The 25,316-nt window shown below is 40.0% G+C and overlaps 13 non-coding genes across 13 annotated transcripts; all 13 read right to left on the bottom strand.

Annotated features, from left to right (window-relative positions):
• Positions 1–5,300: 5,300 nt before the first annotated feature.
• TRNAQ-UUG (transfer RNA glutamine (anticodon UUG)) lies at positions 5,301–5,372 on the bottom strand. Its single transcript has one exon. It is a non-coding gene; the product is annotated as a tRNA-Gln (tRNA).
• A 3,565-nt stretch (positions 5,373–8,937) lies between these two features.
• On the bottom strand, positions 8,938–9,009 carry TRNAA-CGC (transfer RNA alanine (anticodon CGC)). The gene has a single exon. It is a non-coding gene; the product is annotated as a tRNA-Ala (tRNA).
• Positions 9,010–13,791: 4,782 nt separating this feature from the next.
• Positions 13,792–13,864, bottom strand: TRNAT-UGU (transfer RNA threonine (anticodon UGU)). The gene has a single exon. It is a non-coding gene; the product is annotated as a tRNA-Thr (tRNA).
• A 1,024-nt stretch (positions 13,865–14,888) lies between these two features.
• TRNAT-UGU (transfer RNA threonine (anticodon UGU)) lies at positions 14,889–14,961 on the bottom strand. Its single transcript has one exon. It is a non-coding gene; the product is annotated as a tRNA-Thr (tRNA).
• A 1,025-nt stretch (positions 14,962–15,986) lies between these two features.
• TRNAT-UGU (transfer RNA threonine (anticodon UGU)) lies at positions 15,987–16,059 on the bottom strand. Its single transcript has one exon. It is a non-coding gene; the product is annotated as a tRNA-Thr (tRNA).
• A 1,026-nt stretch (positions 16,060–17,085) lies between these two features.
• TRNAT-UGU (transfer RNA threonine (anticodon UGU)) lies at positions 17,086–17,158 on the bottom strand. Its single transcript has one exon. It is a non-coding gene; the product is annotated as a tRNA-Thr (tRNA).
• Positions 17,159–18,183: 1,025 nt separating this feature from the next.
• On the bottom strand, positions 18,184–18,256 carry TRNAT-UGU (transfer RNA threonine (anticodon UGU)). Its single transcript has one exon. It is a non-coding gene; the product is annotated as a tRNA-Thr (tRNA).
• Positions 18,257–19,213: 957 nt separating this feature from the next.
• On the bottom strand, positions 19,214–19,286 carry TRNAT-UGU (transfer RNA threonine (anticodon UGU)). The gene has a single exon. It is a non-coding gene; the product is annotated as a tRNA-Thr (tRNA).
• A 957-nt stretch (positions 19,287–20,243) lies between these two features.
• On the bottom strand, positions 20,244–20,316 carry TRNAT-UGU (transfer RNA threonine (anticodon UGU)). Its single transcript has one exon. It is a non-coding gene; the product is annotated as a tRNA-Thr (tRNA).
• A 1,025-nt stretch (positions 20,317–21,341) lies between these two features.
• TRNAT-UGU (transfer RNA threonine (anticodon UGU)) lies at positions 21,342–21,414 on the bottom strand. The gene has a single exon. It is a non-coding gene; the product is annotated as a tRNA-Thr (tRNA).
• Positions 21,415–22,438: 1,024 nt separating this feature from the next.
• On the bottom strand, positions 22,439–22,511 carry TRNAT-UGU (transfer RNA threonine (anticodon UGU)). Its single transcript has one exon. It is a non-coding gene; the product is annotated as a tRNA-Thr (tRNA).
• Positions 22,512–23,536: 1,025 nt separating this feature from the next.
• TRNAT-UGU (transfer RNA threonine (anticodon UGU)) lies at positions 23,537–23,609 on the bottom strand. Its single transcript has one exon. It is a non-coding gene; the product is annotated as a tRNA-Thr (tRNA).
• A 1,024-nt stretch (positions 23,610–24,633) lies between these two features.
• Positions 24,634–24,706, bottom strand: TRNAT-UGU (transfer RNA threonine (anticodon UGU)). Its single transcript has one exon. It is a non-coding gene; the product is annotated as a tRNA-Thr (tRNA).
• Between the last annotated feature and the right edge of the window lie 610 nt (positions 24,707–25,316).

The following is a 25,316-nucleotide window of genomic DNA, read 5'->3' as shown; positions in this document are numbered from 1 at the left end:
AGCTGGGATAGGCAGTCATATATATGAGACACTCAGATGTATATAAATAACTGCTGTGCTAGTTAATCCCTGATAGTGGGAAAGACAGAACAGCAGCACATCTTGTGTTCCACAGGTACTGCAGCGTAATTTAACAACAGAGCCAAAATAGTCCCAGAAGCAGATCACAACAGTAGCACTGTTTATTAAAGAGCACATAGATAAGTTTGGAGGATACTATTTATCTGCATCTTATAATAAAGGAAACTTAAAGTGAATCAGCAAGGGAATCATTATACAAAATCTATGTGTCACACTTCAATGCAGAAATCACAGCTAAGGAGCCCAGAATATGGTGAAACACACAATTATTGCAGGATGGTACAAACCGGATGGTGTAGATATAGAATGAGGATTGCAGGGAGATGCAGAAAGCAAATAACAGGAATATGGCTGATGCAGGTGAATAGGTAATATGAAGAAATCCCAGGGAACTGTTGAACCAGAGACATAGCAGGTAACAGCACAGCAACATACAACAGCAACAACAACAATGACCAGCAAGGTATACTGGGAGTGACAGGTAAAAGTAGAGAGACACCCAGATGCAAGAGATAATTGGTGCAACAAGTTAACTCCTAGTGATGAAAGGAAAGGCACAATAGCAGCACCTCTGGTGCACAGATGCACTGCAGATAATACATAAAAATCCAGGAGGCAGGAGCTGCCAATGCAAGCAGCATGCAATGCAGAGGGCTGCAGGCAGATCCTGACAGTACCCTCCCCACTTTAGGGCAGATTCCAGATGCTCATATTACCAAAAGTGATTAAAACAGTCTGAGTCATAGTACACTGTATGGGGCCCGGCATGCAAGTCCTTGTCCAAGGGTGGAAAGGCGATACGAAGATCATGCCAGAGGGAAATTGAGGCACCGCAGACCCTGCTCTCTTCCTATGCCTTTTCTTCTTACCAGAATTACTCGGAACAGCAGCCTGTTCCAATTGGGTGGTGCACAGTGGTATCTCTTGGTCTGATGAGATAGGTGGTATTGCTGAATGTACAGAGGCCCCACAAGATAGCATAGCGGGAAATGTTGCAAACTTGCTGATTACTGTCTCAGTAAAGGATTGCAAGTCCGATAGGATTGGTTGATTCGTCTCAATAAATGGATTTAACCATTCGGATTTACCTAGAGCACTGTGAGAAGCCTCAGAGCAGAGAGCACTAGGTGTCAACTCAGGCTGAACCGTATCAAGTGGCAACTCGGGCTGAACCGAATTAAGTGGCAACATGGGCTGAACCAGACTAGGCGGCAATCCGGTCTTAACCGTTATCAATGTTTTTAAAGCGGAGTGGGGTGACAGGACCCACTCTGGAAGTGGCTATAGAGGAAGCGCCCTCTTGGAAGCAGGCTGGTAGGGCAGCGCCCTCTCGGAAGCACCCTGGAAGAGCAGTGCCCTCTCATAAGTAGATAATGTCTCTGGAATTGAGACATAATCCGTCAACTCAGGACTGGAGACAGAAGCCAGAAACTCGGGACTGGAGACAGAGGCTGGCAGCTTGGAATTGGAGGCAGAGGCTGGAGACTCGAGACCAGAAGCAGAGGATGGCACCTCAGAACTGGAGGCAGAGGATGGCACCTCAGAACTGGAGGCAGCGGATGCCACCCTGAGACTGGATGGCAACTCAGAACTGGCGACAGGACCATGTGCTGTTTTCATTTGTATAAGGCTTACATCTATTCTTTCAAAAGTAGTAAACATCTGAAATTGGGTGGGATGTATGTGATGCAGCGTTTTAGTGCCTTTGGATAATTGCCTTTCCATTCCCCTCATTGTTTTCTGATGAAGCTTCAATACATTTTGTTGGACCTCCTGAAAATTTTCTATAGAAGCAGCCAAATTAGGAGCAGTTGATGGTTTACCTTGGTTTTGTGGAGCTGGTTGCAGAAGACTCTGTGGTGCAGCCTTCACAGACTCCCTCCCCAAACCCTCCGACTACCATCAGTGCCCAGGATCTTGCTTCCTATTTCAAGGACAAGATTGATAAGATCCGACTTGAAATGGTTTGACTAGGAATCAGCTCAATTCATTCCCAGCAACCTCTGACACCCTCTCTTTGATCCCACAAATGAAAAGGAGGTTTCTACTCTCTTCTTATCTTCCTACTCTACCTCCTGTCCTCTTGATCCCATGCCCTCACAAATTGGTAGGTCCTTGTCTTGTGTGCTCATTCCACCTCTAACTAAAATCTGTAATCTTTCTCTCTGTACTGGTATCTTTCCATCAATATTCAAACACGCAGTCAGATTAGTCATATTCTGAAAAATCTAAATTCTGACTCAAACTCTCTCTCAAATTACCACCCCATCTCTCAGCTCTCATGCCCCTCCAAACATCTCGAGAGATTTGTCTACACTCGCCTCACACATTTACTTTCTGAAAACAACCTATTGGATCCTCTTCAATCAGGCTTTCAGTCTCAACACTCCACAGAGACTGCGCTGACCAAGGTTGTCAATGATTTGATCACGGCTAAAACTAAAGGTGATTACTCTCTTCTAACTCTCCTGGATCTCTCTGCTGCATTCAACACTGTTGACCACTCAGGAGTCAGAAGTGATGCTGATCCACTCTAGTGTGAGGGTAATAGTTAATTCTTCATGCAAATATCCACAAGACTGGATATTAAAATATTTGGCACTAAGTTGTAAATAAAATGATATGCAAATGGATAGCAAATTTGCCATGACAGACCCTACTCATACAACAGGAGTTGTTAATAACTTTGAAGGTAATCCCTGCCACCATTTGGCAAGTGGAGAACATTGCTGAAAATCTTGTGTTTCCTGTGAAGTTCACACCTGTTTTTATGCAATGTCAACCAATAGGCCTTTTAAATCAACATCAACTGGGATGAGCCTGAGCCCCAGAAGGGGTATTGTGGAGAACTTTGCGCTTAGTGCAAATACCACGCCATGGTTTCTACACAATTTCCACCCCAAACCACTCCAACACTCAATGCCCCTGCCAACCATCACTACAAGGACTAAGCAGCTCAATGTGCATTCAATGTCCCCACACAGAGAACAGCAGGCACCCCCAGAGATTTACTTCCTGGCAACTTCAAAAGTGATGGTTAGAATAAACTGAGTTACAGGTATATCAAGAAAACTCTGATTTCAATTATTATTATTATCACATATTAACTGGGTGCATGGTTTTAGACATGATAAGTTTTAGTTCTCTTTGGGACATCCATGTTGAGATGGCACTGAAACAGTTGGAGATGTGAGAGAGAGGAGGGAAGGGGAGAAACCGGGGAGGAAAGTTAGATTTGGCATAGAGATGTAACTGGAGACCGAAAGAGTTGATTAGTTCACCAAGGGAGAATGTGTGCAAATAGAAGAGAAGAGGGCCACGGATGGACCTTTATGGGACCCCTACTGGTAGAGTGAGGGGTGAGGAGGATGAGTCAGAGGTAGAAACTGAGAAGGAACAGTTGAAAAGTTAGGAAGTGAATAATGACAGGACATTATAACAAAGACCAATGGAGTGCAGTGTGTGTAGGGGGAAATTGTGATATACAGTGTTGAAAATGGTAGAGTGGTCTAAGCATGAGCAGGTAGAATTGTGCCTTCCACTTGGCAGAGAGAAGATCATTGATGACTAAGTGAGGACAGTATCTATGGAATGGAGGGAACAGAAACCAGAGTGCTGTGGGTCAAGGGAAGAGTGAGAGGAGAGGAATCTTTTGAGATAGTTTTAGACAAGTCACTCGAGTAGTAGAGGGGAAAGATGCCGACAAGGGAGAATGGGCCTTATACGTTGAAATGAGGGGGAAAGAACACAAAGTTTGGTGTCTAGAGGTGCATGTCAATCTTGGATGGGAAAAGGGTGGCTAAGTCAGGGGCACTAAGAAAAGAAGGGAGAGGGGAAGGGTAGAGAAGGAAATTGAAGGTGGCAAATGTTTATATTATGCCAGAACCAAATTAAAACAGCATCTAAACAATGCTGCTCTATATCAGATTGGGTCACAAACCCCTTTGAGAATCTAAAGATACCTGGAAAATTAACAAGACATACAGGTAGATAAAACAACATTACAGAAACTTACACATAGCACATCAGTAAATAATTGAATCTTCGTATGTGTACGTGTGTTTATAATTCATGTTGTATGGTCTTGGATACAGGAACAAATAGATGACATATAGAGCATGCAAAGAACGTTTATTATTGATTTGCTATGAAAAGATCACTGTATTTCAGGGGCGGATCTAGACATTTGCCCTACCCGTGGCGATCTTAGGGGGGGCGTTTTAGGCCCCGCCCCCTTTCTGCTTTCCAAGGCTGCCGGCGGCTGCACAGTATGTGCAGGTCCGTTAGGCAGTGACAATGTGCTGCCCGGCTGCGCTGATTGTGTTTAAAACACAATCAGAGCAGCCGGGCAGCACATTGTCACTGCCGAACGGACCTGCACAGTGTGCAGCTGTCGGCAGCAAGTCTCTGCTAGGGGGGGGCGATCGCCCCGATCGCCCCGATCGCCCCCCCCCCCCCCCCCCTGGATCCGCCACTGCTGTATTTCCATGTTCTTACGTTGTACTTTTACACAACACAGCACGAAGCAGATAACATCATAGATTCAGATATGCATGCCCGTAAGGATGTCGCTGCTGGAGGAAGTATTAGCAAATAGAAGCCACCCCTGGTCGATCACAGCTCTGTCTATCTCAAAGTTACTTGCTCTCTTGCTCCAGCTACAAGGCTAGGCTAAGTCCTGATCAGTAGTGATGACAGTCTCATAGGCATGCTATAACATGTGTTTGCAATCACGAGCAACCGTAAACAAATATTTTATGCTCAATAGACATTCAGAACATCCTAATGTATTTTATAGGGAAAATAAACTGGAAAAAAAAACAATTTTTTAATAACTGTTATATCATTAATGTCTATATTATTTACCGGTCATATTCCTTCAATATTTTTTTCTTCTGTGCTTTTATAATCCATACACCCAATTTCAACAGCACACATATGTTGAGAGTGGTGCCTTGATATATTTGGGCGTGTGCTAAGCCTAAATACGCGCATGACTTGATGAATCAGGGCCACTGTGGTAGAGAGAGTATCTATCAAATGGTAGGTAGGACTTACATTAAGGCCATTTTGCATATTTAACAAATAAATCTCCACAAAGGTAGAGTTATCCCTTAAATAATATGGCTAGTATGCTTTTAAGTACACATTTGTTAAGGCTTACAATGCATTGGGTGTGTGGCTTTCTTTAAATAAATTAACAAAGGAAAATAGAATTAAGGTCCCACCGAGATTTGAACTCGGATCGCTGGATTCAAAGTCCAGAGTGCTAACCATTACACCATGGAACCACATAAAATGGATTGTTTTCAGCTAACTTAAAATGTCAGTTGAATAATCACCCTAAATAACCTAATTTTAATTAGCTGTACATATAATGGTCTTTAGAATGGGTTATTTAAAGAAGAGAACACGCCTTTACTTTCTGCTCTTCTGTTTTTACTCAGATGGTTTTGTACAAACGTTTTACACGATGTTCCCTGGTAACAATTTATTATCCATTCTCTTTAGCATTTTGGACAGGCTTTTCTTTACAAGTAGAAGGTGTCAGGTTACAAGAAGATGTTACTGTCATGAAAGTTCAGCTTGAGATTTTGAATGGGGAGTGTCACGAACGCGCTCCCAGCTGCCGTGACGTTGGGGTGTTTGCTGTATGAGGTCACACACGATTTCAGCCCGCAGTCTCTCTCACCTATCACACAGGTTCTTAGACCTACGGAATCGCCCCCAAACACAGCGCTCTCACACCCCCCAGACACTTCAGGTACAGCCACCACCTATTGGTTATGGGCAATAGGACCCCAATATACTGTCCCACGCTGGCACACAGGCTCCTAGTTCCACAAACTAGCAAGACTCACACCAGCACCCACAGGGTTAACTCTTCACACCTCCAGACTGTTACACAAATGTACATACAAGCACACACAGCTTGTTAATCAAATGTATCAACCAGTCACACACAGGGTAACCTGGATAAGCAATCTCTCTTCTACACAGGCTATGGATTCTTTAGAGTATCAAGGACGCAACTTATTAAATTTTAGATTTAATATACAAAAGGTACAGGGCATACAGATATAAAGAAAAATAATGAATAAACAAATAATAAATTTGACATAACAAGCAAAACAGTTTAAAATAAAAGAGATAACGTACAGAGCATTACTTACATATAATAATCTGTATGCCTGGGGCAGGCAGAAATGATGGACAGTCCTTCAAATTAGATTGATCCCCAAAAGTCTGACAATTTGTTCCCTCAGAACACAGATTTTTAAGCAACCTCAAATGGGTGCGGCATTCACAGGGGCAGGGTTAATGCTAATCGGGGTTGTGTCCTGGGACACCTTTTCAAACCAAATTTACCTGTTGCCTGATTTATTAACCAATTCTACAATGTGATATATTTGTCCTGGACAGCGTTACATCGATCCAATCTTATCATTAACAAATCCCTTATGACTTGGTTCATCTTGTCATATCAAACATGCCTAAGTACAGGGCATTCGCAGAGCTTCCACTCCTTTTCTCCATTTCTCTGTGGGTCAGAATTCTTAATTTACCATATGAGCTGCCCTTCCTCATGCTATTGAGGAATAGGTGGTTGATCTCTGCTTTTATTGATTTTAAGTGGCATATTTTAAAACTGAATTCTTTCTGTCTATACAGTATTACATATAGGCTATGTTATCCCCTGGCCTCATTGAGCCAGGCTACATGCTGAGCGGTACCTACAAGTCTATTCAAGTGTCACAAGCAAACAGTGCTATGTCCTGGAAGCTGCTAAAAGTGGCAGGCTTATCTCCTCACACTGGGATGTAAAAACCTCCAAACACCATTACATCAGACTCTGCGTCTTTTACTGTTACACTAGCTTATCAATGGATTCATTTGATACAACCTATTTACCCTGCAGTTATGAATTATCCCTTGTAAATAACTGCAAGCTCTCTAATTTACACCTAGGGGTTAGTTTGTGTTTATACTACCTATTGAAGGGAAGTAAATTAGCTAGGGAAATACATGATCAAATACAATGGATGTCTGATCTGCATATCTAAAGCTGGTCTCTGCACAAAGGGTTTACCTAACTCAATTACCTGTTCCTGGGCTCATTTAGTCACACCTTTATCTGAATTGAACATCAGGTGAATTTAGGTATTCATGCAAACATTTATTTGGGTCCTGACATCCAATATTCTATTTCAGCATATCAGATTTATGCTTTATCCTGACAGGGAGCATTGGAACTAACTCTAAACACTAAATAAATGTCATTCATCAAATGTGTTTTCAGGGCACTAACAGTTAATTAAACAGCCAGTGCTACTTAATTGTAAGTGCATTCAATATCGTAGTATTAAAATTAAAAAGTAAGAAAATGAATATCCCCAATGTGATATGAACGCTGAATCTTCTGATCTGGTGTTAGAACACTATCGATGCAAATTTAGAAAGACAGCCACTTTCTCATGCAAAGTAGTGTGCAATCCTTATGGTAAAATTTACACGAAGTGGAAAGTCGTCATCAGAAAATAATAATAAATCTATTATAGACTACTACCCTATAAAACAATTAGTGTAGCAGTGCTGTTTGTGTACAAAGAAATATGATGTATAGTTGCGTGCCAAAAAAGCACTAATAGTCCTGTGACTATATTTTGTACACAAGCAGCATGATACGCCAATCATTTTTTCCTGAGTGAATAGAGCACAGTGAGACTTGTTATACTGGAAATGCAAATCAGATCCACTCTTCTTAACCTGAGATTTTCAGTCCTGCAGAGACAGGATTAACAATCAAGGTAACTCCTATCACCAGCTTTAAAGACAGAGCTCACTGTCTCAGGTATTGAATTATTCAACCCCTGTCATGATAGATCATCACAACATGTGATGTTATTTACTTAGAAGGTAATCCATGCCTTCAGCAAGTGTCATACAGCGCTGCAAAATCTGGATCAGATTTTCTCACTTAAATTGACTACAATGTGTTGACTACAATACCATTTAATTTAGGGGTTATCTCATGTTTTTGTACATGGGGACCACATACCTCAGCTGGGAGGGGCCTCAATGCCACAAATATGTTTTTCCTATGCATAACTAATTTTCCGTGCAAAACATTATTTTACTGCTGCTCTGTACCCATTCACTACAGTGGTTGCTTCTTATTTACCAAATCAGATACAAAATACTAATAAATCCATATACAAACCTGCACTAGACATATACAATAACATACAAAAGCATTCACAAAACAGCACCTTCTTACATATTTTACCTTGTCCCAAGAAATCTCCCAACCCAATTTCTCCAATCTGCCCAAGATCTGCACCTCTTGTCCACATTCATTACATGCTCCCATTCCCAGTTAAGTTAAAATCTGCCATGGACACAAAAAAGACCAAGGTGGGCTACGTTTGGGCTAGTAAAAAAAGACATCAACCAAATAAAAACAGAATACAAAATATGATACTTAGGCATTTTTAAGTTCTATACTTCAGTTTGAATCAATCAGACCTCTATATAAGAATCCAAAGAAATGTATCAAAACTATGTTTAGTAAAATGTACCAATGCTAAACTGTAAACTGTTACATACAGTGGTAGCTTTTAATTTAACAAAGAACCTCCAACAGAACCTCTTTCACTTTGTACAAAATGTTCTGGTCCTGCAATTTATATTGTTTATTGATATGAAGAGTATTTTTTAGAACATTAATTAATTCAGCACACTTAACTGCAGTAGTAAATTAAGTTGTAGTTTGGTAAATAGGGTGAAAGGGGCATTATTTGTAGGTTCTGCTAACAAGAAGCATCTATCAAGCCTCACCCCTACCCAAAAAAATTGTGGAGATGCCGGGGATTGAACCCGGGGCCTCACACATGCGAAGCGTGCGCTCTACCACTGAGCTACATCCCCATTTTTCATTTTCCCATTCAAAGATCCTGAACCTGTTTCACATAGTGGGTTAGTATATTGATTTAACATGAGACATTTCTAACATTGAGATAACTATGCAGAATATATGCAATGCTCTATACGATATGCAGTATCTTGAAGCTGCTTAGTACAGCAGGTGGCATTATTGTCCAACTAAACAAAAGTATTAGCGAGAATATTTGCTGGCACAACTTGCAGCAGTAGGCACGTTCGCTGATAGGAAAGGTTAGACCCAAAGCACTGCTGACATCTCTAAAGTAGCAAGTTTTTATTCAAACGGATTCATTTCTTTTGAATGCTTCAATTTAGAATGTTCCTGAATTCTTTTAAACATATATTTTAAGCGCATTTAAAGCATTTTCTCAAGACTCGATTTCGTTTGCTTGGTTCATCACTTCAAAGACTTTTCATAAAAGCCTTTGAAGTTTCCTGCATATTGGCCAAACTCCAGACATTGGAGAGAATGCTGCGGTCACACCTTGTAGAAACAGGCACAGTTTCCTAATAGCACAGGTTGTTAGAAGTTCCTGCACAGTATCCTGCTAATAACGTCAATGCAGCAGGCCTGTCTGCTTTTTAATTCTTTTATAGTTGTATGTTATAACAGTTTTCTCTTCATCAATTAAAGCACAAATTATCCTTTAACAACTCTGTAAACTTTCGTGCATTTCACATTGTTTTGGGAGGTTTGGATCAGATAGCCATTTCCTTTGGTTATATATCGAAATTGATATATTTTTATTTTATGCTTATTATCCAGTTCAAATAGCAATACAAATCAACCCTTTCACAACGATATGGGTATTGCAATGCACTGTGAAATGTGACTTTCTCGGAAACCATGTGTAATGGAATTTGCTGAGTGTTTAACACTATGATTTACAATACAAACATATCAACTAAGAGGAAACAGTGGTGGACAAAAACAAGTTCCTAGTATGGTACATTTACTTCTGCGCAACACAATACCTGTCCAATATAAATAACAGTGGGCGTCAAGAGGTTTGTACTAGTTTAGAAGTTTACTAGTTAAGAATTAAAAGCCTAAAAAAATATGTACTTGCATATGCGGAATAAAAAGTTGGAGCACACAAATGGGTACACATGGATATAACTATTAAAATAGAATATTCCAGATAGGTCTCCCGGACTCCAGGTAGAGTATGGCAGCCTCCCGCATCTGCCCACTTCATAGTGAAATGGGCTGAAGTGGGCAGTATTAGATCCAAAATGCAGCGATTCTCGGGGAATCGCAGCTTTTAGCCCCGCCCCCACTGTAAAATGACACGTTTGCATCATTACATCACAGGGGTGGGGCCAAAATGGCATGATTTGCATAGCCCCGCCCCAAAAAGCCCACCTCCCCCAGGCAGATCCCGGATGCTGACTGAAGAAAGTCGGCAAGTATGTGTTAATATTGGTTTCTTACTGTGTTTGCTGTCAATTATGGTGCTATATAAATAAATGTTGGTGATGATGATATTATGTATATTACCACCTGCTGATCCTGATATGGAGCGCTGTCTCCTCAGGGAGCTGTTAGGCAGTTTTCTGCACACAGAGTGGTTTCCGGCATGTTGGGCAAATTTGAAGCAACAAAAGGCTGCCTGCGGCCTGAAGGCTGCAAGTTCTCCAACGCTGGTTTACGCTATATTTAAAAATAACAACTAAGACCACAATATTGAATTTCAACATACAGTACATGGACAAAAAAATTTAAACAATTATGAAAGACACCCAGTTCTTTAATATATAAGTTCTGTATAGTATCTAGAGAAATGTTAGACCACTCTTCAGGAAAATGAAATTGCTTGAAAGGTGATGGAGGAGCAGGGGCGGATCTAGACAACTGCTTTACCCGGGGCGATTTTAGGGGGGGCAATTTAGGCCCCGCCCTCTTTCTGATTTCTAAGGCTGCCGACGGCTGCACACTATGTGCAGGTCCGCTCGACAGTGACAGTGTGCTGTCCCGCTGCTCTGATTGTGTTTAAAACACAATCAGAGCAGCCGGGCAGCACACTGTCACTGCTGAACGGACCTGCACAGTGTGCAGCTGTCGGCAGCAAGCCCCTGCTAGGGGGGACGATCGCCCCGATCGCACTCCCCTGGATCCGCCACTGTGGAGGAGGGAATTTGCTTCTCTCTCTCCACTCTAAGGGGCATATTTAAGAAAGCACAGTAGTGCACTATCGTGCACTTACCGTGGAAATCAGGTCCCGATGTGTCCTCCGCATATTTAATAAAGGTGCAATCTGCTGCTTTGCACTCCTCTTCGTTTTTGGGACCAGTCACCATTCAACTGTATGGTGACTGGTCCTGGCCGCTATCTAACAAGTTCCGAAAAAGCATTTTTTTCGGAAACTTGTCATGTTTCAGCTGGCGTACATTATCAAAATTGAAAAAATCCAATGCTGTCAGTTTTGCTCCGAAGAGCAGAGCTGGACAGCGCATGTGTGGAGGGATCACATGATCCCTCCCTGTCACTCACCGTTCGCTCTCTGCAACGATAGTTGCAGAGACAGAGCCGGGATCTTTGTGCTGTACATGCGCAATTGAACGATGAAGAAGAACAGACAACACCTGGAGGAGATCCGGAGACAGCGCTTCCGAAGAGGGGGGTAAGTGTGATTTTTTTTTATCACAGAAACAGCAGTTTTTCGGAACTGCTGTTTCTGTGATCCGTTTTTAATAAATTTGAGAAATAGTTCAATCCTTATCCATGCGATAAGGATTGATAACTATTTCTCATTTTTGCCGATGAATGATAAACGTGCCCCTAAAACTGAAGACAGTGTTTCAATGATATTTAAGTCTGCCAATTCTGCTTGCCAGGGAAGATACCGTTTTTCATCTTCATGCTCCTTAAACCAAGATTGAACACTTCTGGCTGTTTATATGGGGACATTGTCATCTTGAAAAATTGCATTGTTGTCGGGAAAGGATGTCTGGACCATGGCATGCACCTGGTTGCCTAAAATTTCCACATAGTCACTGGTATTATTTTGGCCTTTGAGAGTAATTGTAGGACCAGAAGAATACCAAGATATCTCTGCCCAGACCTACCGCCATGTTCTACAGTTGGAACTAGCAATCAGAATTATAGCTTTCTTGGGAATATTCCATGAGTAAACCTGATCCAATATAGGGAATAGAGTGAAGGACGAATTATCGGACCATATTACATGTTTCCAAGCATCAGACATCCAGGTTTTTGTAATCCTGAAACAATTTTCTTCACCTTTTAGACTTGATATCAGTAATAAGAGGTTGGCAGCTGAACTATGGATGTTGGATTGGTGAAGCTCTCGTCAGACTGGTTTTGTAGAAAGAAGGTCTTCAAGATAAATATTGAGTTTTGCTCTCACATTTGCTGCAGTAGTTCTATGATTTTTAGGCACAATCCTATTCACTGTTCGGTGATGTCTTTTACTTCAGTTTTGGAGAAACCAACTAAAGAAACAATATTTGTCAGAGATGCCCCAGTTAAATGCGCACCAAAAATCTGCCTTTGTTGAAAATCTGACAGGTTTTCCATTTTACGGTACTGAACTGTTACTCACAGCAATCTCTAATGCATTGACACCAGATTTACATAACATAAGCAAAAACAACAACAATAGACCAGCATGGTGAATGTCCTTTCAGTGTAGTCAACACAAACAGTTTCAATCCCTTTATTGTCTAGTGTTTCCATTGCTTTTGTCTACCCCCCCACCATATAAATATTATGGCAATGCAAAAAGACCACAATGTAACAATGGGGAATAAATCCTTCAGCCTGATTGCCAAAATGGCAGAGTCACCGTGAGAGCAACTAGAGAGGAGTTGAGAAAAACACTTAGCTACTAGTCAGCGAATGTTTTCAGGTGCTGCTAGTCTCTTTTTATATAAAGGTTTCTATTGCAGTTCGACCAGCGCTTCTCTACCTGAGCGCTAAACAACACCTCCAAAAGAATCAAAACACATAAATGTTAAATAATTAATGGATTTTCCCCCTAACAAAATCTGTGAGCCGGTCCTTAGCATTGCATTTTTTCATCAATCTTAAAGGAATAAGTGTATTGCTGCTTTCTAAAATTGAGTACTACTCCATGTACACTTGTGTATCTGGATTTCTTCCGCTTAATAGTATCTATTGCGATGTCGATTTCTTTACTGTCTTCTATTTGGGGACATTTAGGAAATACTTGTGGACATTTTGGAGGAGACTTATGGAAACTTGTGAACTGAGAAAAAGATCCTGGAAATAGCTACCCAAAGCAAGCAATGAGTTTCGGTCATTTTTCCAGGACAGTTTAGAAAATGGAATATCCCAATGGATCTTATGGATTTCACCTCCTCATTCCACCTTTTATCACAAATGGCCCGTTTTTATTTTACGAAACATCAGTACAGAGACAGACAGGTTTTCCAATTTCAGTTTGGTCGCTATCGCTATCTTTGCAGCCGCACATTGAAAATCCCTATCTCAGGTCTGTAATGCTGGACACACACGCAATAATAACACATCGTCATGACAGAATTACCGACATGGACACAAAAGATTCAATTTGACAAAGTCTTTTTCAGACATTCCCATGAAACCAAAAGCTGACTGACCAGATTGCACTGGATTTCCTCTGTCTCTGTCCAAGTTGACTGTCAATGTGTGACCGATTTGCAAATGGATCTTCTCGGTTAACGCTCAAGCAGAGCATTGCATGCATTGCAATACAGATCCTGCATCCTACATATTACCAGCTGCAACAATAAGGAAGCACTAGGCCCCAGTGAGATTTGAACTCATGACCCCTGGTTTACAAGACCAGTGCTCTAACCCCTGAGCTATGGAGCCATTGGAGCAATTGCTGTTGAACATTTTTTATGTCTGATTGATGGCGAAAAGTTTTCTACAGTAAATCTCATGTTCTTGTTCAGGAGTTGCAGTTTTTTTCCTATACAATATCCGTGTTTATGATCTGCTTCATGTTCTTCATTATCCCATGATGATATGGTCCAGAAATTCTGGTACAATTTGTAGCTGTCTGTAATGGAATGGGAAGGTGTGACTTTCATTCTTAAAGAGCTGAAAGAGAAATGGCAGCTTAACACTAAAAAAAATATCTTACCTTAAGGTTTCATATCTGAACATTTCAATTTTCCGTTTCAATTGTCCCTAAACTAAAATGGAACTATTTAAAATGTACACTTGTGTATCTTGATTTCTTCCACTTAATAGTATCTATTGCGATGTCGATTTCTTTACTGTCTTCTATTTGGGGACATTTAGGAAATACTTGTGGACATTTTGGAGGAGACTTATGGAAACTTGTGAACTGAGAAAAAGATCCTGGAAATAGCTACCCAAAGCAAGCAATGAGTTTCAGTCATTTTTCCAGGACAGTTTAGAAAATGGAATATCCCAATGGATCTTATGGATTTCACCTCCTCATTCCAATGCACCACCTTTTATCACAAATGGCCCGTTTTCATTTTACGAAACATCAGTACAGAGACAGACAGGTTTGCCAATTTCAGTTTGGTCGCTATCGCTATCTTTGCAGCCGCACATTGAAAATCCCTATCTCAGGTCTGTAATGCTGGACACACACGCAATAATAACACATTGTCATGACAGAATTATCGACATGGACACAAAAGATTCAATTTGACAAAGTCTTTTTCAGACATTCCCATGAAACCAAAAGCTGACTGACCAGATTGCACTGGATTTCCTCTGTCTCTGTCCAAGTTGACTGTCAATGTGTGACCAATTTGCAAATGGATCTTCTCGGTTAACGCTCAAGCAGAGCATTGCATGCATTGCAATACGGATCCTGCATCCTACATACTATCAGCTGCAACAATAAGGAAGTGTTAGGCCCCAGTGAGATTTGAACTCACGACCCCTGGTTTACAAGAGCAGTGCTCTAACCCCTGAGCTATGGAGCCATTGAAGCATGTGGTGTTGAACATTTTTTATGTCTGATTGATGGCAAAAAGTATTCTACAGTAAATCTCATGTTTTTGTTCGGCAGTTGAACTTTTTTTTCCTTTACAATATCCGTGTTTATGATCTCCTTCATGTTCTTCATGATCCCATGATGATATGGTCCAGAAATTCTGGTACAATGTGTAGCTGTCTGTAATGGAATGGGAATATGTGACTATCATTCTTAAAGAGCTGAAAGAGAAATGTCAGCATAACACTGAAAAAAATTTCTTACCATAAGGTTTCATATCTGAAAATTTCAATTTTCCGTTTCAATTGTCCCTAAACGAAAATGGAACTATTTAAAATGTACACTTGTGTATCTTAAATTCTTCCACTTAATAGTATCTAATGCGATGTCGATTTCTTTACTGTCTTCTATTTGGGGACATTTAGGAAATACTTGTGGACATTTTGGAGGAGACTTATGGAAACTTGTGAACTGAGAAAAAGATCCTGGAAATAGCTACCCAAAGCAAGCAATGAGTTTCGGTCATTTTTCCAGGACAGTTTAGAAAATGGAATATCCCAATGGATCTTATGGATTTCACCTCCTCATTCCAATGCACCACCTATTATCACAAATGGCCCGTTTTCATTTTACGAAACATCAGTACAGAGACAGACAGATTTGCCAATTTCAGTTTGGTCGCTATCGCTATCTTTGCAGCCGCACATTGAAAATCCCTATCTCAGGTCTGTAATGCTGGACACACACGCAATAATAACACATCGTCATGACAGAATTATCGACAAGGAAACAAAAGATTCAATTTGACAAAGTCTTTTTCAGACATTCCCATGAAACCAAAAGCTGACTGACCAGATTGCACTGGATTTCCTCTGTCTCTGTCCAAGTTGACTGTCAATGTGTGACGGATTTGCAAATGGATCTTCTCGGTTAACGCTCAAGCAGAGCATTGCATGCATTGCAATACGCATCCTGCATCCTACATATTATCAGCTGCAACAATAAGGAAGCATTAGGCCCCAGTGAGATTTGAACTCACGACCCCTGGTTTACAAGACCAGTGCTCTAACCCCTGAGCTATGGAGCCATTGAAGCATGTGGTGTTGAACATTTTTTATGTCTGATTGATGGCGAAAAGTTTTCTACAGTAAATCTCATGTTCTTGTTCGGCAGTTGCACTTTTGTTTCCTTTACAATATCCGTGTTTATGATCTCCTTCATGTTCTTCATGATCCCATGATGATATGGTCCAGAAATTCTGGTACAATGTGTAGCTGTCTGTAATGGAATGGGAATGTGTGACTATAATTCTTAAAGAGCTGAAAGAGAAATGTCAGCATAACACTGAAACAAAATATCTTACCATAAGGTTTCATATCTGAAAATTTCAATTTTCCGTTTCAATTGTCCCTAAACGAAAATGGAACTATTTAAAATGTACACTTGTGTATCTTAAATTCTTCCACGTAATTGTATCTAATGCGATGTCGATTTCTTTACTGTCTTCTATTTGGGGACATTTAGGAAATACTTGTGGACATTTTGGAGGAGACTTATGGAAACTTGTGAACTGAGAAAAAGATCCTGGAAATAGCTACCCAAAGCAAGCAATGAGTTTCGGTCATTTTTCCAGGACAGTTTAGAAAATGGAATATCCCAATGGATCTTATGGATTTCACCTCCTCATTCCAATGCACCACCTTTTATCACAAATGGCCCGTTTTCATTTTACGAAACATCAGTACAGAGACAGACAGGTTTGCCAATTTCAGTTTGGTCGCTATCGCTATCTTTGCAGCCGCACATTGAAAATCCCTATCTCAGGTCTGTAATGCTGGACACACACGCAATAATAACACATCGTCATGACAGAATTATCGACATGGACACAAAAGATTCAATTTGACAAAGTCTTTTTCAGACATTCCCATGAAACCAAAAGCTGACTGACCAGATTGCACTGGATTTCCTCTGTCTCTGTCCAAGTTGACTGTCAATGTGTGACCGATTTGCAAATGGATCTTCTCGGTTAACACTCAAGCAGAGCATTGCATGCATTGCAATACGGATCCTGCATCCTACATATTACCAGCTGCAACAATAAGGAAGCATGAGGCCCCAGTGAGATTTGAACTCACGACCCCTGGTTTACAAGACCAGTGCTCTAACCCCTGAGCTATGGAGCCATTGAAGCATGTGGTGTTGAACATTTTTTATGTCTGATTGATGGCAAAAAGTATTTTACAGTAAATCTCATGTTTTTGTTCGGCAGTTGAACTTTTTTTTCCTTTACAATATCCGTGTTTATGATCTCCTTCATGTTCTTCATGATCCCATGATGATATGGTCCAGAAATTTTGGTACAATGTGTAGCTGTCTGTAATGGAATGGGAATATATGACTATCATTCTTAAAGAGCTGAAAGAGAAATGTCAGCATAACACTGAAAAAAATATCTTACCATAAGGTTTCATATCTGAAAATTTCAATTTTCCGTTTCAATTGTCCCTAAACGAAAATGGAACTATTTAAAATGTACACTTGTGTATCTTAAATTCTTCCACTTAATAGTATCTAATGCGATGTCGATTTCTTTACTGTCTTCTATTTGGGGTCATTTAGGAAATACTTGTGGACATTTTGGAGGAGACTTATGGAAACTTGTGAACTGAGAAAAAGATCCTGGAAATAGCTACCCAAAGCAAGCAATGAGTTTCGGTCATTTTTCCAGGACAGTTTAGAAAATGGAATATCCCAATGGATCTTATGGATTTCACCTCCTCATTCCAATGCACCACCTATTATCACAAATGGCCCGTTTTCATTTTACGAAACATCAGTACAGAGACAGACAGATTTGCCAATTTCAGTTTGGTCGCTATCGCTATCTTTGCAGCCGCACATTGAAAATCCCTATCTCAGGTCTGTAATGCTGGACACACAAGCAATAATAACACATCGTCATGACAGAATTATCGACAAGGACACAAAAGATTCAATTTGACAAAGTCTTTTTCAGACATTCCCATGAAACCAAAAGCTGACTGACCAGATTGCACTGGATTTCCTCTGTCTCTGTCCAAGTTGACTGTCAATGTGTGACCGATTTGCAAATGGATCTTCTCGGTTAACGCTCAAGCAGAGCATTGCATGCATTGCAATACGCATCCTGCATCCTACATATTATCAGCTGCAACAATAAGGAAGCATTAGGCCCCAGTGAGATTTGAACTCACAACCCCTGGTTTACAAGACCAGTGCTCTAACCCCTGAGCTATGGAGCCATTGAAGCATATGTTGTTGAACATTTTTTATGTCTGATTGATGGCGAAAAGTTTTCTACAGTAAATCTCATGTTCTTGTTCGGCAGTTGCACTTTTGTTTCCTTTACAATATCCGTGTTTATGATCTCCTTCATGCTCTTCATGATCCCATGATGATATGGTCCAGAAATTCTGGTACAATGTGTAGCTGTCTGTAATGGAATGGGAATGTGTGACTATAATTCTTAAAGAGCTGAAAGAGAAATGTCAGCATAACACTGAAAAAAATATCTTACCATAAGGTTTCATATCTGAAAATTTCAATTTTCCGTTTCAATTGTCCCTAAACGAAAATGGAACTATTTAAAATGTACACTTGTGTATCTTAAATTCTTCCACTTAATAGTATCTAATGCGATGTCGATTTCTTTACTGTCTTCTATTTGGGGACATTTAGGAAATACTTGTGGACATTTTGGAGGAGACTTATGGAAACTTGTGAACTGAGAAAAAGATCCTGGAAATAGCTACCCAAAGCAAGCAATGAGTTTCGGTCATTTTTCCAGGACAGTTTAGAAAATGGAATATCCCAATGGATCTTATGGATTTCACCTCCTCATTCCAATGCACCACCTTTTATCACAAATGGCCCGTTTTCATTTTACGAAACATCAGTACAGAGACAGACAGGTTTGCCAATTTCAGTTTGGTCGCTATCGCTATCTTTGTCATGACATAATTATCGACATGGACACAAAAGATTCAATTTGACAAAGTCTTTTTCAGACATTCCCATGAAACCAAAAGCTGACTGACCAGATTGCACTGGATTTCCTCTGTCTCTGTCCAAGTTGACTGTCAATGTGTGACCGATTTGCAAATGGATCTTCTCGGTTAACACTCAAGCAGAGCATTGCATGCATTGCAATACGGATCCTGCATCCTACATATTACCAGCTGCAACAATAAGGAAGCATGAGGCCCCAGTGAGATTTGAACTCACGACAACTGGTTTACAAGACCAGTGCTCTAACCCCTGAGCTATGGAGCCATTGAAGCATGTGGTGTTGAACATTTTTTATGTCTGATTGATGGCAAAAAGTATTCTACAGTAAATCTCATGTTTTTGTTCGGCAGTTGAACTTTTTTTTCCTTTACAATATCCGTGTTTATGATCTCCTTCATGTTTTTCATGATCCCATGATGATATGGTCCAGAAATTCTGGTACAATGTGTAGCTGTCTGTAATGGAATGGGAATATGTGACTATCATTCTTAAAGAGCTGAAAGAGAAATGTCAGCATAACACTGAAAAAAATATCTTACCATAAGGTTTCATATCTGAAAATTTCAATTTTCCGTTTCAATTGTCCCTAAACGAAAATGGAACTATTTAAAATGTACACTTGTGTATCTTAAATTCTTCCACTTAATAGTATCTAATGCGATGTCGATTTCTTTACTGTCTTCTATTTGGGGACATTTAGGAAATACTTGTGGACATTTTGAAGGAGACTTATGGAAACTTGTGAACTGAGAAAAAGATCCTGGAAATAGCTACCCAAAGCAAGCAATGAGTTTCGGTCATTTTTCCAGGACAGTTTAGAAAATGGAATATCCCAATGGATCTTATGGATTTCACCTCCTCATTCCAATGCACCACCTTTTATCACAAATGGCCCGTTTTCATTTTACGAAACATCAGTACAGAGACAGACAGGTTTGCCAATTTCAGTTTGGTCGCTATCGCTATCTTTGTCATGACATAATTATCGACATGGACACAAAAGATTCAATTTGACAAAGTCTTTTTCAGACATTCCCATGAAACCAAAAGCTGACTGACCAGATTGCACTGGATTTCCTCTGTCTCTGTCCAAGTTGACTGTCAATGTGTGACGGATTTGCAAATGGATCTTCTCGGTTAACGCTCAAGCAGAGCATTGCATGCATTGCAATACGCATCCTGCATCCTACATATTATCAGCTGCAACAATAAGGAAGCATTAGGCCCCAGTGAGATTTGAACTCATGACCCCTGGTTTACAAGACCAGTGCTCTAACCCCTGAGCTATGGAGCCATTGAAGCATGTGGTGTTGAACATTTTTTATGTCTGATTGATGGCAAAAAGTATTCTACAGTAAATCTCATGTTTTTGTTCGGCAGTTGAACTTTTTTTTCCTTTACAATATCCGTGTTTATGATCTCCTTCATGTTCTTCATGATCCCATGATGATATGGTCCAGAAATTCTGGTACAATTTGTAGCTGTCTGTAATGGAATGGGAAGGTGTGATTTTCATTCTTAAAGAGCTGAAAGAGAAATGGCAGCTTAACACTGAAACAAATATCTTACCTTAAGGTTTCATATCTGAAAATTTCAATTTTCCGTTTCAATTGTCCCTGAACGAAAAAGGATTTATTTAAAATGTACACTTGTGTATCTTAAATTCTTCCACTTAATAGTATCTAATGCGATGTCGATTTCTTTACTGTCTTCTATTTGGGGACATTTAGGAAATACTTGTGGACATTTTGGAGGAGACGTATGGAAACTTGTGAACTAAGAAAAAGATCCTGGAAATAGCTACCCAAAGCAAGCAATGAGTTTCGGTCATTTTTCCAGGACAGTTTAGAAAATGGAATATCCCAATGGATCTTATGGATTTCACCTCCTCATTCCAATGCACCACCTATTATCACAAATGGCCCGTTTTCATTTTACGAAACATCAGTACAGAGACAGACAGGTTTTCCAATTTCAGTTTGGTTGCTATCGCTATCTTTGCAGCCGCACATTAAAAATCCGTATCTCAGGTCTGTAATGCTGGACACACAAGCAATAATAACACATCGTCATGACAGAATTATCGACATGGACACAAAAGATTCAATTTGACAAAGTCTTTTTCAGACATTCCCATGAAACCAAAAGCTGACTGACCAGATTGCACTGGATTTCCTCTGTCTCTGTCCAAGTTGACTGTCAATGTGTGACCGATTTGCAAATGGATCTTCTCGGTTAACGCTCAAGCAGAGCATTGCATGCATTGCAATACGGATCCTGCATCCTACATATTATCAGCTGCAACAATAAGGAAGCTTTAGGCCCCAGTGAGATTTGAACTCACGACCCCTGGTTTACAAAACCAGTGCTCTAACCCCTGAGCTATGGAGCCATTGAAGCATGTGGTGTTGAACATTTTTTATGTCTGATTGATGGCAAAAAGTATTCTACAGTAATCTCATGTTTTTGTTCGGCAGTTGAACTTTTTTTTCCTTTACAATATCCGTGTTTATGATCTCCTTCATGTTTTTCATGATCCCATGATGATATGGACCAGAAATTCTGGTACAATGTGTAGCTGTCTGTAATGGAATGGGAATATGTGACTATCATTCTTAAAGAGCTGAAAGAGAAATGTCAGCATAACACTGAAAAAAATATCTTACCATAAGGTTTCATATCTGAAAATTTCAATTTTCCGTTTCAATTGTCCCTAAACGAAAAAGGATTTATTTAAAATGTACACTTGTGTATCTTAAATTCTTCCACTTAATAGTATCTAATGCGATGTCGATTTCTTTACTGTCTTCTATTTGGGGACATTTAGGAAATACTTGTGGACATTTTGGAGGAGACTTATGGAAACCTGTGAACTGAGAAAAAGATCCTGGAAATAGCTACCCAAAGCAAGCAATGAGTTTCGGTCATTTTTCCAGGACAGTTTAGAAAATGGAATATCCCAATGGATCTTATGGATTTCACCTCCTCATTCCAATGCACCACCTTTTATCACAAATGGCCCGTTTTCGTTTTACGAAACATCAGTACAGAGACAGACAGGTTTGCCAATTTCAGTTTGGTCGCTATCGCTATCTTTGCAGCCGCACATTAAAAATCCCTATCTCAGGTCTGTAATGCTGGACACACACGCAATAATAACACATCGTCATGACAGAATTATCGACATGGACACAAAAGATTCAATTTGACAAAGTCTTTTTCAGACATTCCCATGAAACCAAAAGCTGACTGACCAGATTGCACTGGATTTCCTCTGTCTCTGTCCAAGTTGACTGTCAATGTGTGACCGATTTGCAAATGGATCTTCTCGGTTAACGCTCAAGCAGAGCATTGCATGCATTGCAATACGGATCCTGCATCCAACATATTACCAGCTGCAACAATAAGGAAGCTTTAGGCCCCAGTGAGATTTGAACTCACGACCCCTGGTTTACAAGACCAGTGCTCTAACCCCTGAGCTATGGAGCCATTGAAGCATGAGGTGTTGAACATTTTTTATGTCTGATTGATGGCAAAAAGTATTCTACAGTAAATCTCATGTTTTTGTTCGGCAGTTGAACTTTTTTTTCCTTTACAATATCCGTGTTTATGATCCCCTTCATGTTCTTCATGATCCCATGATGATATGGTCCAGAAATTCTGGTACAATGTGTAGCTGTCTGTAATGGAGTGGGAATATGTGACTATCATTCTTAAAGAGCTGAAAGAGAAATGTCAGCATAACACTGAAAAAAATATCTTACCATAAGGTTTCATATCTGAAAATTTCAATTTTCCGTTTCAATTGTCCCTAAACGAAAATGGAACTATTTAAAATGTACACTTGTGTATCTTAAATTCTTCCACTTAATAGTATCTAATGCGATGTCGATTTCTTTACTGTCTTCTATTTGGGGACATTTAGGAAATACTTGTGGACATTTTGGAGGAGACTTATGGAAACCTGTGAACTGAGAAAAAGATCCTGGAAATAGCTACCCAAAGCAAGCAATGAGTTTCGGTCATTTTTCCAGGACAGTTTAGAAAATGGAATATCCCAATGGATCTTATGGATTTCACCTCCTCATTCCAATGCACCACCTTTTATCACAAATGGCCCGTTTTCGTTTTACGAAACATCAGTACAGAGACAGACAGGTTTGCCAATTTCAGTTTGGTCGCTATCGCTATCTTTGCAGCCGCACATTGAAAATCCCTATCTCAGGTCTGTAATGCTGGACACACACGCAATAATAACACATCGTCATGACAGAATTATCGACATGGACACAAAAGATTCAATTTGACAAAGTCTTTTTCAGACATTCCCATGAAACCAAAAGCTGACTGACCAGATTGCACTGGATTTCCTCTGTCTCTGTCCAAGTTGACTGTCAATGTGTGACCGATTTGCAAATGGATCTTCTCGGTTAACGCTCAAGCAGAGCATTGCATGCATTGCAATACGGATCCTGCATCCTACATATTATCAGCTGCAACAATAAGGAAGCTTTAGGCCCCAGTGAGATTTGAACTCACGACCCCTGGTTTACAAAACCAGTGCTCTAACCCCTGAGCTATGGAGCCATTGAAGCATGTGGTGTTGAACATTTTTTATGTCTGATTGATGGCAAAAAGTATTCTACAGTAATCTCATGTTTTTGTTCGGCAGTTGAACTTTTTTTTCCTTTACAATATCCGTGTTTATGATCTCCTTCATGTTTTTCATGATCCCATGATGATATGGACCAGAAATTCTGGTACAATGTGTAGCTGTCTGTAATGGAATGGGAATATGTGACTATCATTCTTAAAGAGCTGAAAGAGAAATGTCAGCATAACACTGAAAAAAATATCTTACCATAAGGTTTCATATCTGAAAATTTCAATTTTCCGTTTCAATTGTCCCTAAACGAAAAAGGATTTATTTAAAATGTACACTTGTGTATCTTAAATTCTTCCACTTAATAGTATCTAATGCGATGTCGATTTCTTTACTGTCTTCTATTTGGGGACATTTAGGAAATACTTGTGGACATTTTGGAGGAGACTTATGGAAACCTGTGAACTGAGAAAAAGATCCTGGAAATAGCTACCCAAAGCAAGCAATGAGTTTCGGTCATTTTTCCAGGACAGTTTAGAAAATGGAATATCCCAATGGATCTTATGGATTTCACCTCCTCATTCCAATGCACCACCTTTTATCACAAATGGCCCGTTTTCGTTTTACGAAACATCAGTACAGAGACAGACAGGTTTGCCAATTTCAGTTTGGTCGCTATCGCTATCTTTGCAGCCGCACATTAAAAATCCCTATCTCAGGTCTGTAATGCTGGACACACACGCAATAATAACACATCGTCATGACAGAATTATCGACATGGACACAAAAGATTCAATTTGACAAAGTCTTTTTCAGACATTCCCATGAAACCAAAAGCTGACTGACCAGATTGCACTGGATTTCCTCTGTCTCTGTCCAAGTTGACTGTCAATGTGTGACCGATTTGCAAATGGATCTTCTCGGTTAACGCTCAAGCAGAGCATTGCATGCATTGCAATACGGATCCTGCATCCAACATATTACCAGCTGCAACAATAAGGAAGCTTTAGGCCCCAGTGAGATTTGAACTCACGACCCCTGGTTTACAAGACCAGTGCTCTAACCCCTGAGCTATGGAGCCATTGAAGCATGAGGTGTTGAACATTTTTTATGTCTGATTGATGGCAAAAAGTATTCTACAGTAAATCTCATGTTTTTGTTCGGCAGTTGAACTTTTTTTTCCTTTACAATATCCGTGTTTATGATCCCCTTCATGTTCTTCATGATCCCATGATGATATGGTCCAGAAATTCTGGTACAATGTGTAGCTGTCTGTAATGGAGTGGGAATATGTGACTATCATTCTTAAAGAGCTGAAAGAGAAATGTCAGCATAACACTGAAAAAAATATCTTACCATAAGGTTTCATATCTGAAAATTTCAATTTTCCGTTTCAATTGTCCCTAAACGAAAATGGAACTATTTAAAATGTACACTTGTGTATCTTAAATTCTTCCACTTAATAGTATCTAATGCGATGTCGATTTCTTTACTGTCTTCTATTTGGGGACATTTAGGAAATACTTGTGGACATTTTGGAGGAGACTTATGGAAACTTGTGAACTGAGAAAAAGATCCTGGAAATAGCTACCCAAAGCAAGCAATGAGTTTCGGTCATTTTTCCAGGACAGTTTAGAAAATGGAATATCCCAATGGATCTTATGGATTTCACCTCCTCATTCCAATGCACC

Source organism: Mixophyes fleayi, chromosome 10 (genome assembly GCF_038048845.1).
Source record: "Mixophyes fleayi isolate aMixFle1 chromosome 10, aMixFle1.hap1, whole genome shotgun sequence".
Classification (NCBI taxonomy): domain Eukaryota; kingdom Metazoa; phylum Chordata; class Amphibia; order Anura; family Limnodynastidae; genus Mixophyes; species Mixophyes fleayi.
This window is presented reverse-complemented; position numbering and strand designations above follow the sequence as displayed.